The sequence below is a fragment of the Hylobates moloch genome, unplaced genomic scaffold (assembly GCF_009828535.3).
Source record: "Hylobates moloch isolate HMO894 unplaced genomic scaffold, HMol_V3 SCAFFOLD_14, whole genome shotgun sequence".
Taxonomy (NCBI): Eukaryota; Metazoa; Chordata; class Mammalia; order Primates; family Hylobatidae; genus Hylobates; species Hylobates moloch.
Window position 1 is genome coordinate 40709508 of NW_026652289.1, and position 17633 is coordinate 40727140.

General features: G+C 44.1%; 1 pseudogene; it reads right to left on the bottom strand.

Moving 5' to 3' along the window:
* Positions 1-16286: 16286 nt before the first annotated feature.
* LOC116481556 (keratin, type I cytoskeletal 18-like) lies at positions 16287-17633 on the bottom strand (annotated as a pseudogene).

Consider the following 17633-nt stretch of genomic DNA (forward strand, 5'->3'; position numbering starts at 1 on the left):
TTGCTGTATCGCCCAGGCTGGAGTGCAGTGGCATGATCTCGGCTCACCACAACCTTCACCTCCGGGGTTCTAGCAATTTTCCTGCCTCAGCCTCCCAAGTATCTGGGACTACAGGCACACACTGCCACGGCTGGCTAATTTTTTTTTTTTTTTTTTGTATTTTAGTAGACACAGGGTTTCACTGTGTTGCCCAGGCTGGTCTTGAACTCCTGAGCTCAGGCAATCCACCCACCTCGGCCTCCCAAATTGCTAGGATTACAGGCATGAGCCACTGCACCCAGCCATCCAAATTTCATCTTGTAGCTTCCATGAGTCCCACGTGTTGTGGGAGGGACCCGGTGGGAGACGACTGAATTATGGGGATGGGTCTTTCCCGTGCTGTTCTCGTGATAGTGAATGGATCTCATGAGATCTGACGGTTTTTAAAATGGGAGTTGCCCTGACAAGCTCTTTTTTTGCCTGCTGCCATCCATGTAAGACGTGACTTGCTTCTCCTTGCCTTCCACCATGATTGTGAGGCCTCCCCAGCCATGTGGAACTGTAAGTCCAGTAAACCTCTTTCTTGTGTAAATTGCCCAGTCTTGGATATATCTTTATCAGTAGTGTGAAAACAGACTAATACAGGGCGCTTCTTCTTCTTCTTTTTTTTTTTGAGATGGAGTCTTGCTCTGTCACCCAGGATGGAGTGCAGTGGTGCTGAGAGGTGACAACGTGCTAGCAGCCCTTGCTCCCTCTCAGCACCTCCTGGGCCTCAGCATCCGCTCTGGCCATGCTTGAGGAGCCCTTCAGCCCACCACTGCACTGTGGGAGCCCCTCTCTGGGCTGGCCAAGGCTGGAGCCGGCTCCCTGTGCTTGTGGGGAGGTGTGGAGGGAGAGGTGTGGGTGGGAACCAGGGCTGCACATGGCACTCACAGGCCAGCACGAGTTCCGGGTAGGCATGGCTCCGCAGGCCCCACACTTGGAGTGGCCGGCTGGCCCTGCCGGCCCTGGGCAGTGAGGGGATTAGCACCCGGGCCAGCAGCTGCGGAGAGTGTGCCGGGTCCCCCAGCACTGCCGGCCCACCCATGCCGGGCTCGAATTCTCACTGAGCTTCAGCCGCCTCCCCATGGGGCGGGGCTCGGGACCTGCAGCCTGCCATGCCTGAGCCCCCACCCGCAGTGGGCTCCCACACAGCCCGAGCCTCCCCCGACAGGCGCCTCCCCCTGCTCCGAGGTGCCAGGTCCCATCAACTGCCCGCTGAGGAGTGCGGGCGGGTGATGCAGGACTGGTGGGCAGCTCCGCCCGTGGCCCTGGCATGTGATCCACTAGGCGAAGCCAGCTGGGCTCCTGAGTCGGATGGGGACTTGGAGAGCTTTTACCTCTAGCTAAAGGATTGTAAATGCACCAATCAGCACTCTGTGTCTAGCTCAAGGTTTGTATATGCACCAATCAGTACTCTGTGTCTAGCTCAGGGATTGTAAACGCACCAATCAGCACCCTGTCAAAACGGACCTATCAGCTCTCTGTAAAATGGACAAATCAGTTCTCTGTAAAATGGGCCAATCAGCACTCTGTAAAATGGGCCAATCAGCAGGATGTGGGTGGGTCGGATAAAGGAATAAAAGCAGGGTGCCTGAGCCGGCAGCTGCGGCAACTTCCTTGGGTACTCTTCCACACTGTGGAAGCTTTGTTCTTTTGCTCTTTGCAATAAATCTTGCTGCTGCTCACTCTTTGGGTCCACGCCGTCTTTATGAGCTGTTAACACTCACCATGAAGGTCTGCAGCTTCACTCCTGAAGCCAGCAAGCCCACGAACCCACCAGGAGGGACAAACAACTCCAGATGCACTGCCTTTAAGAGCTGTAACAGTCACCGAGAAGGTCTACAGCTTCACTCCTGAAGCCAGCGTGACCACGAACCCACCAGAAGGAAGAAACTCTGAACATGTCCGAACATCAGAAGGAACAAACTTCGGACACACTATCTTTAAGAACCGTAACACTCACCGCGAGGGTCTGCGGCATCATTCTTGAAGTCAGTAAGACCAAGAACCCACCAATTCCAGACACAGCGCCATCTTGGCTCACTGCAAGCTCCAGCTCCTGGGTTCACGCCATTCGCCATTCTCCTGGCTCAGCCTCGCGAATAGCTGGGGCTACAGGTGCCTGCCACCACACCTGGCTAATTTTTTGTATTTTTAGTAGAGACGGGGTTTCACCGTGTTAGCCAGGATGGTCTTGATCTCCTGACCTCAGGATCTGCTACAGGGCCCTCCTTGACTAACCCAGCCTTCCTCCTAGGGATCCTAGTGTACAGTATTGACTTACAACAGTCCAACCTTTGGTATGCCTTGAAATGCCTCTTGCCTCCTTCTTTCTTGCATGACAATGGTAGCTAATAGAGCTTTGGGTCACATTCCTATGGAGTGTTTATGTGCTATGAGTTATCTGATTTAATTATCAAAACAAGCAAAGTAGCTGTTTTAATGTCCATTTTACAGATGAGGGAGCCAAGGCTGCAAACTATAAGGTATCTGACCTGAGGTCACACAGCTATGGAATGGAAGAGCCAAGTCTCTAAGAGCAAATACCAGTCTGTTTTAACCTCTCCTGTGCTTGACCTGGGAGCTGCTCATACTCCTGAAAGACACAATCCTGAATGCCATTATCCCAAATGTTGAAATCCCAAAAGATCAAAATCCCAAGAACATAATCCAGAAAAAAAAATTATTTAAAAGGCATTTATGTATTAAAAAGGAAATATATTTGAGAAACATACAAAAACGTGATAGAATACTTCATAGGCCAGTTTACATAATAAAATGGGCAATAACATTCACATTTTTGCAAGCATAAACATTTAGATATACTAACAGCAATTATGTGGGTATAGCAGTTATAAGAAGGACTGTGTTCATAAAGAAATAGATCAAGGGCCAGGTGTGGTGGCTCACGCCTGTAATCTCAGCACTTTGGGAGGCCGAGGTGGGCGGATCACTTGAGGTCAGGGGTTCGAGACCAGCCTGGTCAACACTGTGAAACCCCGTCTCTACTAAAAATACAAAATAATAATAATAATAATAATAATAAGCTAGGCGTGGTGGTGGGCGCCTGTAATTCCAGCTACTCGGGAGGCTGAGACAGGAGAAGTGCTTGAACCTGGGAGGCGGAGGTCACAGTGAGCCAAGATTGCACCACTTCACTCCAGCCTGGACAACAGAGCAAGACTCTGTCTCAAAAAAAAAGAAAAATAGATCAAAAAGAGAAATGCATAAACACATATCGCTATGGTTGGTAATTGTGTGCACCCAGCTTTGTAAATATGGTCACCTGAAAGATCATGACGAACAACTAAGTCTTTTGATGAGATAGATAAAAAACCACAATGAGTCACCACCACATATGCAATCTCCCAAAGAGCTGTGATCACAAGAAAATTTATCTTTCATAAATGTAGATGTACAAAAAGGACATCTCTTCATTTATTAAGGAAGTTTCAACATTTTAAATGTATACACACAATGCTTACACACAGCTAACCTTATGATAATGCACTTTGGTAGAGTCAAATTTGCAAAAACTGCATTAGAACTTTCTAAATGTCCTATACAATTTATACCTCCAGTATTGGAAGTGATGTGGAGATGAAATATGTAGCTTAGCAGATTATAAAAAATAATGCTAAGAATTTAAAATAGTGAAAAAAAGAACTATTAATAAAAAAATGTAAAAGAGGAATGATAGCAGCAAGATGGTGAATTAGAGACACCTGGTGCTCATCCCCCTCACAAGAAAGGATCAAGGCAATGAATACAAAGATAAGATTTGTCTGGAATGTCCAAGGGAAAGCGTCGGAGTGCAGCAGAGGAGTGGAGACCAGAAGCCCAGGAGGGCAATGTGGAGTCACCCAGCTGCTGCAGCCCTGTCTCCCTGCCTGGATCGGATCTGCCCAGAGTCAGGAGGAACCTCCCATTGTGTGGAAAAGGTAAGCAGAAGAACCCCACCAGCCCCCTTTGCCACCTCATACACCTACAGGCCTCACTAACCCACAGTCCTTGCAAGCCCAGTTTGGAGAGCTGCCAAGAATTCACGCAGCCACATTGCCCTGGACTAGGAGCACAAGGTGTGCACTCCTCACCTCCCACCCCCAGCACCCTCTGTGAGCCAAGCTGCTACAGCACAACATCATTTTAGACCAGTGCCATCTCTAGAGTGCACGCTTTTCTGGGGGCCCATAGCCACTGTACCTCTCCAGCACTGGGGCTCCATTTTCATTCCACCAAGCCCACATGGGTGGCTGAGTGCCTCAACCTTGGCAGTGTGCAGCCTGGGCCCAGGATTGGCTGTGACTCTGGTCCATGGCAGGAAAACCAACTCCCACTGCCCTCACTTCCAGCAGGAGGAACAGTCTAGGGGTCCCACCCAGGGTGAATCTGCCCTTGAGCTGGCCAAACTGCTGTAGGCCCTGCCCCAAGCAAGAGAGGCCCTCAAGCCTCTTAGCAGCTGACATGTTCCAGGGCCAGTAGAGCACTACACAGCCTTGACCAGGACCTAAGAAACAGCCCCATTGTGCCCCTCTTCCAGTAGACAAGCCCCTGACCTGCCCAATGGAGCTGCACCCACAGTCTGGGCCTGAGAAACAGCTCCATGGGCCACCCCTGCTAGGCAAGCCCCCAGGCCAGCCAAGCGGATGAGAGCCTACATTCTGGACCTAGGAAACAGCTCCATGGCCTGCCCCTGCCAGATGCTCCCAGGTTGGCAGGGCAGTTGAATGCCCAAGTCTCAGGCCTGAGAAGCAGCCTGACTGGCTGTCCCTGGCAGACACTTCCCTGGCCATCTGCAAAGCTGTGCACCTTTGTCTTGGGCCTGAGAAACAGCCCTGTGGGCCACCCCCAGCAGATAAGCAACCATTCCAGTTGAGAAGCTGTACGGCCATGTCCTGGGCCTGGGAAACATCCTTGTGGACTGCTCCCAGCAGACTTAACCCCAGGCCAGCCAAGCAGCAATGTGTCTGTATCCTGGGTCTGAGAAACAGCCCAATGGCCCGCCCCTGCTAGGCATACTCCCAAACCAGCTGAGCAGCCTTGTCCTGATATAGCAGACCTGAGAAACAGCCCCATGGGCCAACCCCAGCAGACACATACCCAAGCCAGTCAAGAAGCCAGGCAAACATGTCCTGGGCTTAAGAAATAGCGCTTTGGGCTACTCCTGACAGGCGCACCCCAGGATGAGCCAAGGAACCACATGTGCATGCTCCCAGCCAGAGTAACAGCCCTATAGCTACAACCCCAGCTCCAAGTTGGTTGATTCACCATGTGCATACACACATCTCTAAACTGAGAAACAGCACAATGAGCCCACAAAGCCATACCGCTTCTGCCACAAACTTTTTTAGACTAGGCCACTGAGAAACAAATGTCACTAGCATGGATTACAGCTGAAGAAACTACATGGAGAATACATTACTGCATCCACCTAGAACCAAAGCCAACTTATCCCATTTGTACAAATAAGTATTTCCATACAAAACCTACTCCATAAAATTGGAAGAGATGACTTTTCCACTAGATGCACAGAAATCAACATAGGGACACATCATACATGAAGAAGAAGGAAATATGACACCTCCAAAGAAACAATAATTCTCTGGTAACAATCATAAGGAAATATACACCATGTCAGAAAAAGAATTCAAAATAATCTGAAGGAAACTCAGTGAGATACAAAAAAATACAGATAGAAAGTTCAATGAAAGCAGGAAAACAATGACTTCAATGAGAAATGCAACAGAGATAGATAGAATACAAAAAGAACCAGACAGATGGGGTGCAGTGGCTCACACCTGTAATCCCAGCACTATGGGAGGCCAAGGTGGGTGGATCACAAGGTCAAGAGATCGAGACCATCCTGGCCAACATGGTGAAACCACGTCTCTACAAAATATACAAAAATTAGCTGGGCATAGTGGCTCACCTCTGTAGTCCCAGCTATTTGGGAGGCTGAGGCAGAAGAATTGCTTGAGCCTGGGAGGCGGAGGTGGCAGTGAGCCAAGATCACACCACTGCACTCCAGCCTGGCAGCAGAGTGAGACACCATCAAAAACAAAAACAAAAACAAAAACAAACAAAAAAACCCGAAAACAAACAAACAATAAAAACAAAAAAGAAAACCCAGAACCAGACAAAAATCCTACAGATGAAGAATTCAATAAATGAAATATAAATACAATTGAGGATTTCATCAGAAGACTAGACAAAGTGAGAGAAAGACTTTCTGAACTTAAAGACTGGTTGTTTGAAATAACACAGGCAGACACTAATAATAATAATAATAAAAAAATAAAAACTGAGGAATAAAAAAGAAGTAAGAAAATCTTCAGGATTTATGTACACCACTAAGCAAACAAATATTTACATTATGCACATTCCAGAAGGATAAGAGAAGGGAAAAGTTGTAAATAACATTTTGAAATAATAGCTAAAATTTTTTCAAGGCTTGAGAGAGAGATGAACATCCAGGTACAGGAAGCTCAAAGAACCCTACATAGATTCAATCCAAACAGGTCCTCTCTGTGGCACAGTATAGTAAAATTACCAAAAGTCAAAGAAAAAGACAGAATTCTACAAGCAGCAAGAGAAAAGCATCAAGTCATATATAAGGCAACTGCCATTAGACTAACAGTGGATTTCTTAGTAGAAACCTTACAGGTGGGGGGAGAATGGGATGATATATTCAAAGTACTGAAAGAACAAAAACCTGCCAGCCAAGAATATTATACTCAGATTAGCTATCCTTCAGAAATGAAGGAGAAATAAAATCTTTCACAGACAAGCAAAAACTAAGGGGATTCATCACCACTAGACTGACCTCAAAAGAAATGTTCAAGAGAGTCTACCTCTGGAAATGAAAAGATAACAACCACCATGATGCATATGAAGCTATAAAACTCACTGGTAAGGCTGATATAGAAAGGAGAAAGAGAACAGACTAAAATCTTACTGTTACAGAAAACCACCCAACCATAAAAATGAACAACACAAGAGGAAGTAAGGAACAAAGGATATATGAAACAACCAGAAAACAATAAATAAAATGAGAAGAGTAAGTCCTTATCTGTCAATAATAATCTAACCCTGAATGTAAACAAAATAAATTCTCAATTTAAAAGATATAGACTGGCTGAATGGATAAAAAAGACAAGACCCAACTATATGCTACCTACAACAAACTCACCTCACCTGTAAAGACACATATAGGTTGAAAGTAAAGGAATAAAAAAAGATATTCCATGCAAATGGAAACCAAAAGCAAACAGGAGTAGCTATACTTATATCAGACAAAACAGATTTCAAGTCAAAAGCTGTAAAAAGAGACAAAGAAGAACATTATATAATAATAAAGGGATCAGTTCAGCAACAGACTATAATAGTTGTAAATATATATGCACCGAACACCAGAACACCCAGATATATAAAGCAAATATTATCAGACTTACAGGGAGAGATAGACATCAATACAAAAACAGTTGAGGACTTCAATACGCCACTGTCAGCATCGGACAGATCATCTAGATGGAAAATCAACAAAGAAACATTGGATTTAAACTGCATCATAGGGGCCAGGCATGGTGGCTTACACCTGTAATCCCAGCACTTTGGGAGATGGAGGCAGTTGGATCTCTTTGAGTTCAGGAGTTCAAGACCAGCCTGAACAACATGGCAAAACCACGTCTCTAGAAAAAACACAAAAATTAACTTGGCATTGGTGGCTCACACCTGTAGTCCCAGCTACTTGGGAGGCCGAGGCCAGAGAATTGCTTGAGCTCAGGAGGCCGAGGTTGCAGTGAACTGAGTTCACCCCACTGCACTCCAGTCTGGGTGACAGAGCAAAATCCTGTCTCAAATAAATAAATGAATAAATAAATAATAAATAAAAAAATAAACTGCACCATAGACCAAATGGATCTAACAGACATTTATAGATCATCTCCCCCAACAACCGAAGAATACATATTTTTGTTTTGTTTTGTTTTGAGATAGAGTCTCACCCTGACACCCAGGCTGAAGCGCAGTGGTGCAATCTCGGCTCACTGCAATCTCCGCCTCCCCAGGTTCCAAGTGATTCCCTTGTCAGCCTCCCCAGTATCTGGGACTACAGGCACTCACCACCACACTTGGCCAATTTTTGTATTCTTAGTAGAGACAGGGTTTCACCATATTGGCCAGGCTGGTCTTGAACTCCTGATCTCAAGTGATCCGCCCCGTCTTGGCCTCCCAAAGTGCTGGGATTACAGGCATGAGCCACTGTGCCCAGCCACATGTTTTTTGTCAGCACATAGAATAGTCTCCAGGATTGACCACATGTTAGGACACAAAACAAGTCTCAAAAATGTTTTAAAAATTGAAATTGTACCAGTGTTTTATCTGAATACAGGGAATAAAACTTGAAATCAATAAAAAGAAAAGCACTCAAAATTATACAAATATATGGAAATTAAATGACATGCTCCTGAATGATCAGTGGGTAAAGGAAGACGTTAAGAATGAAATCTAATTGGTGAGGTTGCAGAGAAAAGGGAATGCTTATACGCTGCTGGTGGAAATAGAATTTAGTCCAGACACTGTGGAAAACAGTTTGGAGATTTCTCAAAGAACTTAAATAACTATCATTTCGGGGCTGGGCACAGTGGCTCAGGCCTGTAATCCCAGCACTTTGGGAGGCCGAGGCAGGCAGATCACCTGAGGTTGGGAGTTCAAGATCAACCTGACCAACATGGAGAAACCCCGTCTCTACTAAAAATATAAAATTAGCTGGGTGTGGTGGCACATGCCTGTAATCCCAGCTACTTGGGAAGCTGAGGCAGGGGAATTGCTCGAACCCAGGAGGCAGTGGTTGCAGTGAGCCGAAATGGTGCCATTGCACTCCAGCCTAGGCAGGAAGAGCAAAGCTCCGTCTCAAAAAACAAACAAATAAACACACACACACACACACACACACACACACACACACACACACACACACAACACACACACACACACACACACACACACACACACACACACACACACAAAACTACCATTTCGGGCACGGCGCAGTGGCTCACACCTGTAATCCCAACACTTTGGGAGGCCACAGCAGGTGGATCATTTGAGGTCAGGAGTTCAAGACCTGCCTGAGCAACATGGTGAAACACTGTCTCTACAAAAAATACAAAAATTAGCCAGGCATGGTGTTGCATGCCTGTAGTACCAGGTACTCAGGACACTGAGGTGGGAGAATTGCTTGAACCTGGGTGGTGGAGGCTGCAGTGAGCTGAGATCACAACACTGCACTCCAGCCTGGGTGACAGAACGAGACCGTGTCTCAAAACCAAAAACAAACAAAAAAACAAAAAACTACCATTTCAACCCAGCAATCCCATTTCTGAGCATATACTCAAAGGAATATAAATCATTTTACCAAAAAGACACATGCACCCATATGTTCATTGCAGCATCATTCATAATGGCAAAGACATAGAATCAACCTAGATGTCCATCAGTGGTGGACTGAATAAAGAAAATGTGGTACATCTATACTATGGAATGCTATGCAGCCATTAAAAACAAAACCAATATTATATCCTTTGCAGCAACATGGATACAGCTGGAGACCATTACCCTAAGTGAATTAACACAGGAACAGAAAATCAAATACCACATCTTCTTACTTATAAGTGGGAACTGAATGTTGAGTATACATGGACACAAAGATGAGAACAATAGACACCAAGGCCTACTTGAAATGGGAGGGTAGGAGGAGGGTGAGGGTCGAAAACTACCTGAGTGATGAACTCATTTGGACACCAAACCCCAGTGACACACAATTTACCGGTGTAACAAACCTGCACATGTTCCCCTTGAACTAAAACAAAAGTTTAAAAAGAAGGAACTTGAGGCTGGGCACAGTGGCTTACATCTGTAATCCCAGCACTTTGGGAGGCCGAGGTGGGTGGGTCACGAGGTCAGGAGATTGAGACCATCCTGGCAAACATGGTGAAACCCTGTCTCTACGAAAAATACAAAAAAATTAGCCGGGTGTGGTGGCAGGTGCCTGTAGTCTCAGCTACTTGGTACTACAGGCTGAAGCAGGAGAATGGCATGAATCTGGGAGGCAGAGCTTGCAGTGAGCGAAGATCGCGCTACTGAACTCCAGCCTGGGTAACAGAGTGAGACTCCATCTCAAATAAAAAACAAAAAAAGGAACTTGAAATGAACAAAATTTAAAAATTTATTGCAACAAATAGAAGAACAACATACCAAGCTGGGCATGGTGGTGCATGCCTGTAATCCCAGCACTTTGGGAGGGCAAGGTGGGTGGATTACTTGAGGTCAGGAGTTTGAGACCAGTCTGGCATACAGTGAAACCCTGTCTCTACTAAAAATACAAAAAGTAGCTGGGCATGGTGGTACATGCTACTGGAGAGGCTGAGGCATGAGAATTGCTTGAACCCAGGAGGTGGAGGTTGCAGTGAGCCCAGATTGCACCAGTGCACTCCAGCCAGGGCAACAGAGAGAGACTCCGTTTAAAACAAAACAAAACAAAACAAAGCAAAACAAAACAAAACAAAACCTATAGGACTCAGCAGAAAAACTATTAAGAGGCAAGTTGATAGCAATAAAGGTCTACATCAAAAAGCTAGAAAGATTTCAAATAAACCACCTAATAATGCAACTCAAGGAACTAGAAAAGCACGAACAAGCCAAACTCAAAACTAGAAGGAAATAAATAATAAAGATCAGAGCAGAAATAAAGAAAATTGAGACTAAAGAAATAATACAGCCGGGCACGGTGGCTCACTCCTGTAATCCCAGCACTTTGGGAGGCCGAGGCAGGTGGACCACCTGAGGTCAGGAGTTTAAGACTAGCCTGGCCAAACATAGTGAAACCTCATCTCTACTAAAAATACAAAAATTAGCTGGGCATGGTGGCAGGCGCCTGTAATTCCAGCTACTGGGGTGACTGAGGCAGGAGCTTGAACCTGCGGGGTGGAGGTTGCATTGAGCTGAGATTATACCACTGCACTCCAGCCTGGGTGAAAGAGTGAGACTCCGCCTCAAAAAAAAAAAAAAAAGATATAATACAAAAGACCAACAAAACAAAAAGTTGATTTTCTGGAAAGATAAAAAATGGACAAACTATTCACTAGATGAAGAAAAAATGAGAGAATACATGAATAAATAAAAACAGAAATGAAAAAGGAGATGTTGTAATGGATACCACAGAAATAAGGATCATTAGGGACTAATATGAACAACTATATGCCAATAAATTAAAAAACATGGAGGAAAGGGAAAGGGATAATTTCCTGGACACATACAACCTACCAAGATTAAACCAAGAAGAAATAGAAAACCTGAACAGACCAATAACAAGTAATAAGATTGAGTCAGTAATAAAAAGTCTCCCAACAAAGAAAAATCCAGGAATGGATGATTTCACTTCTGAATTCTACTGAACCTTTAAAGAAGAATTAATAACAATTATTCTCAAATGACTCCAAAAAATTCAAGTGGAGGGAATTTTTCATAACTCATTTAACAAGGCCAGCATAACCCTGATACCAAATTTAGATAATGTCACAACAAAAAAGGAAAACTACAGGCCAAAGTCCCTGATAAAATTGATGCAAAAATTCCTTAATAAAATACTAGCAAACTGAATCCAACAACATATCAAAAAGATAATACAGCCGGGTATGGTGGATTACACCTGTAATCACAGCACTTTGGGAGGCCGAGGTGGGCGGCTTGCCTGAGATCAGGAGTTCAAGACCAGCCTGACCAACACAGAGAAACCCTGTCTCTACTAAAAATACAAAATTACCAGGGCGTGGTGGTGCATGTCTGTAATCCCAGTTACTTGGGAGGCTGAAGCAGGAGAATCACTTGAACCTGGGAGGCAGAGGCTGCAGTGAGCTGAGATCACACCACTGCACTCCAGCCTGGGCAATGAGAGTAAAACTCCATCTCAAAAAAAAAAAAAAAGATAATATGACATGATCAAGTGGGGGGTTTATCCCAGGAATGCAAGGATGGTTTAGCATACAAATCAATAAATGTGATACATCACATCAGCAGAATAAAGGACAAAAACCACATGATCATTTCAATAGATGCAAAAAACAGTATTTGATAAAATTCAACATCCCTTCGTGATAAAAACTCAACAAATTGGGCACTGAAAGAATGTAACTCAACATAACAAAGGCCAAATATGATAAACTCACAGCTAACATCACAGTGAATAGAGAAAAACTCAAAACTTATCCTCTATGAACTGGTATAAGACAAAGATGCTCACTCCAACCACTCTTATTATACATAGTGCTGGAAGTCCTAGCCAGAGCATTTAGGCCAGAGAAAAAAACAAAGGGCACCCAATTTGGAAAGGAGGAAATAAAATTTTCCCTCTTTGCAGATGACATGATCTTATATATTAAAAAACCCTACGCCAGGCACAGTGGCTCACACCTGTAATCCCAGCACTTTGGGAGGCCAAGGTGGACAGATCACAAGGTCAGGAGATCGAGACCATTCTGGCCAACATGGTGAAATCCCATCTCTACTAAAGTAAAAAAATTAGCCGGGTGTGGTGGTGGGTGCCTCTAGTCCCAGCTACTCAGGAGGCTGAGGCAGGGGAATTGCTGGAACCCGGGAGGCGAAGCTTGCAGTGAGCTGAGATCATGCCGCTGTACTCCAGCCTGGTGACAGAGCAAGACTCCATCGAAAAAAAAAAAAAGACTTTATGAGAAACTCATCTTAGAACTGATTACAAATGGAGTAAAGTTGCAGAATACAAGATCGACATACAAAAATCAGTAGTGTTTCTATAAACAAATAACGAATTGCCTGAAAAAAAATAAAGAAAGCAGTCCCATTAACAGTAGCTACACATACAAGCAAAATACCTAGGGATTTAACCAATAAAGTGAAAGAACTCTACCAGAAAAACTAGAAAACACTAATGAAAGAAATTGAAGAGGATACAAACAAAATATGCCACGTTTATGGATTGAAAGAATTAATATTGTTAAAATGACCATATTAATGAAAGCAATCCAGAGGTTCAATGCAGTCCCTATGAAAACACCAATGACATCCTTCACAGAAATAGAAAAAGAAATCCTAAAACTTGCATGAAACCACAAAGACCCTGTATTAGTCTGTTCTCACATTGCTATAAAGAACTATCTGAGACTAAGTAATTTATGAATAAAAGAGGTTTAATTGACTCACAGTTCCACAGGCTAAACAGGAAGCATGACTGGGAGGCCTCAGAAAACTTACAAGCATGGCAGAAGGCAAAGCAGAAGCAAGCACCTTCTTCCTGTGGTGTCAGGAGAGAGAGAGAGTGTGAGGGCGGAAATGCCACACACTTTTAAACCATCAGATCTCATGAGAACTCACCATCATGAGAACAGCAAGGGGGAAATCTGCCCCCATGATCTAATCACCTTCCCTAGGTCCCTTCCCTGACCCGTGGGGATTACAATTTGACATGAGATTTGGGTGGGCACACAGAGCCAAACTATATCAGACCCCAAATAGACAAAAGAACAAAGGTGGAGGCATCATACTACCAGATTTCAAAATATATCACAAAGCTGTAGTAACCAAAACAGCATGGTACTGGCATAAAAACAGAAACACAGACCAATGGAACAGAATGGAGAACCCAGTAATTAATCCACATATCTATAGCCAACTGATTTTTGACAAAGTCACTGAGAACATACATCAGAGAAAGGACAGCCTCTTCAGTGAGTGAAGATTGTGTCACTGCACTCCAGACTGGGTGACAGAGCAAGACTCTGTCTCAAAAAAAAAAAAAAAAAAAAAGGGAACTATCATATGATCCAGTGATTTCACTACTGGACGTTTATCCAAAGGAAAGGAAATTGGTATAGAGAAGAGAATAAATGGTGCTAGGAAAACTGGATATCCATATGAAGAATAAAACAAGATCCCCTTCTCTTGCCCTATACACAAATAAAGTCAAAATAGATCAAAGACCTAAAGGTAAGACCCAAAACTTTAACACAACTAGAAGGAAATATAAGGGAAATGCTTTAGGATATTGTTTGAGGAAAAGATTTTATGAACAAGAAGACTTCAAAAGCACAGGCAACAAAAGTAAAAATAAACAAATGGGATTATATCAAATGGAAAAGCATCTGCACAGCAAAGGAAACAATCAACAGAGTGAAAGGATATCCTGCAGAAGAATGGGAGTAAATATTTGAAAACCTTTCATCTGACAGGGGATTAATATTCAGTATATACAAGGAACTCAAACATCTCAATAGCAAAAAACCAATCTAACTAAAAAATGGGAAAATGATCTGAACAGACTTTTCTCAAAAGAAGACATACAAATGGTCAACAAATATATGAAAAAAAGCCGGGTGCGGTGGCTCACGCCTGTAATCCCAGCACTTTAGGAGGCTAAGGTGGGTGAATCACCTGAGGTCGGGAGTCCAAGACCAGCCTGACCAACATAGAGAAACCCCATCTCTACTAAAAATACAAAATTAGCTGGACATGGTGGCACATGCCTGAAATCCCAACTACTCAGGAGGCTGAGGCAGGAGAATCGCTTGAATGTGGGAGGTGGAGGTTGCAGTGAGCTGAGATCGCACCACTGCACTCCAGCCTGGGCAACAAGAGCAAAACTCCGTCTCAAAACAAAACAAAACAAAGCAAAACAAACAAGCAAACAAAATATATATATATATGAAGAAATGCTTAATGCCACCAATCATCAGATGTATGCAAATCAAAACCATGATAAGGTATCATCTCACCCCAGTTAGGATGACTATGATCAAGAAGACAAAGATCACAAATGCTGGTGAGAATACTGAGAAAAGGGAATTCTTATACACTGTGGGTGGGAATGTAAACAAGTACAACCACTATGGAGAATAATGTGGAGGTATCTCAAAAAACTATAAATAGACCTATTATACAAGGCTTGGCATGGTGGCTCATGCCTATAATTCCAGCACTTAGGGAGGCTGAGATAGATGGATCCCCTGAGCTCAGGAGTTCAAGACCAGCTTGGGCAACATCATGAAGCCCTGTCTCTACCAAAAATACCAAAAGTAGCTATGTGTGGTGGCAGGCATCTGCAATCCCAGCTACTTGGGACATTGAGGCAGGAGGATCACTTGAGCCCAGAAGGTGGAGGTTTCAGTGAGCTGAGATTGTGCCACTGCACTCCAGACTGGGTGACAGAGCAAGACTCTGTCTCAAAAAAAAAAAAAAAAAAGGAACTATCATATGATCCAGTGATTTCACTACTGGACATTTATCCAAATGAAAGGAAATTGGTATATAGAAGGGACACCCGCACCCTCACACCTATTGCAGTATTATTCACAATAGCCCAGATATAGAATCAACTTAGGTGTCCAACAACAGATTAGTGGATAAAGAAAATGTGGTATATGTACATAGTGGAATACCACTCATCCATAAAAAAGAATGAAATCCTGTCATTTGTCGGCAATTTGGATGGAACTGGAGGGCATTATGTTAAATGAAGGAAGCTAGAAACAGAATTAGATACTGCATATTCTCACTCATATGTGGAAGCTAAAAAAAAAAAAAGTTGGTCTCCTAGAAATAAAAGTAAAACAGAGGCTAGAAAGGGTAAGGGGAAAGGAGCCATAGGGAGAGATTTGTTAAAGGATACAAAATCACAGCTAGATAGGAGGAATAAATTCTTGTACTCTATATCACTGTAGAATGACTATAGCCAACAACAATATATATTATTTCTTTCAAATAGCTAGAAGGAGAACTCTGAATGTTCTCAATACAAAGAAATGATAAATGTTTGAGATGATAGATATGCTAATTACCCTGATCTGATTACTATACAGTGTATGTATCACAGCATCACTATGTACCCTATAAATATGTACAATTATTATGTTCCAATTTTAAAAACTTTAAAAGTAAAAAAATTTTAAAGAAAAAAGTGAAAAAATGAACAAAACAAACTAAGAAGAAAATTCAACATATGAAAGTGTGTTGTAGGGACAGATTACGGGCAACTGCATTGGTTGACTTTCACAATTATTAACTATATTTTGAAGTCTTGTATCACAATGAAGAGCTGCTTTTTTTCTTTGAGGACATGACTCTCCTTGGAGAATATGTTCACCTTCATTTTCTTTCTTCTTTTTTTTTTTTTTCGGACCAATGACCTCTGAACTTTTTATTGGCCTCCTGCTTCCCAAAAGGTACCTGCTTCTGCTGGCTCAACACCTCAGAACTTTGGTGTCGTTGGTCTCAGACCCCACTTTGCCATCTACCAGCCTGCTGATGGTGGTTTTTTGGATGGTTTGTATGGAGTTGCTGCTGTCCAGGGCATCACCGAGAATGAAGTCCTCCCTGTCTTCCAGCAGGCAGTGGTAGGTGGTGATCTCAGCTTCCAGCTTGACCTTGATGTTCATCAGGGCCTCATACTCCTGGGCCTGGTGCTGCCCCTCTCTCTGGGTCTGTGCCAACTCTGACTCCAAGTGCAGCAGGACCCCATTGAGCTGCTCCCTCTGCATGGTGTAGTGAACCTCCACCACCCTCAGGCTGTTCTCCAAGCTGGCCTTCAGATATTGAGTCCAGGTCAATCTCTAAGGACTGAAGTGTATGTCTCAGCTCCGTGAGCATCATCTTAGCAGCTCCATGGACTGCTAAGATGACATTTAGCATCTAAGCAGACTGCGTGGTGACCACTGTGGTGCCCTCCTCAATCTGCTGGGACCAGTACTTGTCCAGTTCCTCTTGGTTCTTCTGAGCCAGCTCGTCATACTGGGACTGGATGTCTGCCCTGATCTTGCTGATGTCCCGAGATCTGGGGGCATCTACTTCCATGATTAACCCACAGCTGGCAATCTGGGCTTGTAGATCTTTTACTTCCTCCTCATGGTTCTTCTCCACGAAGAGCAGCTCCTCCTTGAGAGCCTTGATCTCTGTCTCTGGCTGCAGCCAAGTGACATCAATGACCTCGCAGATATCATGGATGTCACTCACCACAGACTGGCGCATGGCCAGCTCTGTCTCATACTTGACTCTAAAGTCATCAGCAGCAAGATGGGCATTTTCAACCTGAAAAATGATGCAGGCATTGTCCACAGAATTATCTGAGCCCTTAGGTTCTTGATGATCTTGAAGTAATGCCCCTAGTGTCTGAGCTGGGGTCCCTTCTTTGCCAGGTGTTTCCAGATTTTGCTCTCGAGCCTCTGATTCTTGGTCTGCAGGCTCCTCACTCTGTCCAGGTAGGAGACCAGGCAGTCATTCAGGACTTGCATATTTCCTTTTTGCTCTGGATGTCCCCCATTCCCACCAGACCCTTGGCCATCCCTGCGGCCAGGTCCCTGGACTCCCAGCCTCCTTGGAAGCTGGTGGAGCAGGACATGAAGATCCAGGAGAATAAGCCCCCAGCACCTGCATAGACACTGGCCACGCTGCTTGTGAGCCAGACACTGTGGCTGGGTGACAGAGCTCAGAGACCAGTAGTTGGTGGAGAAGGTGGTGGAATGAGAGATGAAGCTCAAGTTGTCTGGGGAGGAAAGAAAGGGGACAGGATCAGGTTCTGTCCCCACCTTCAT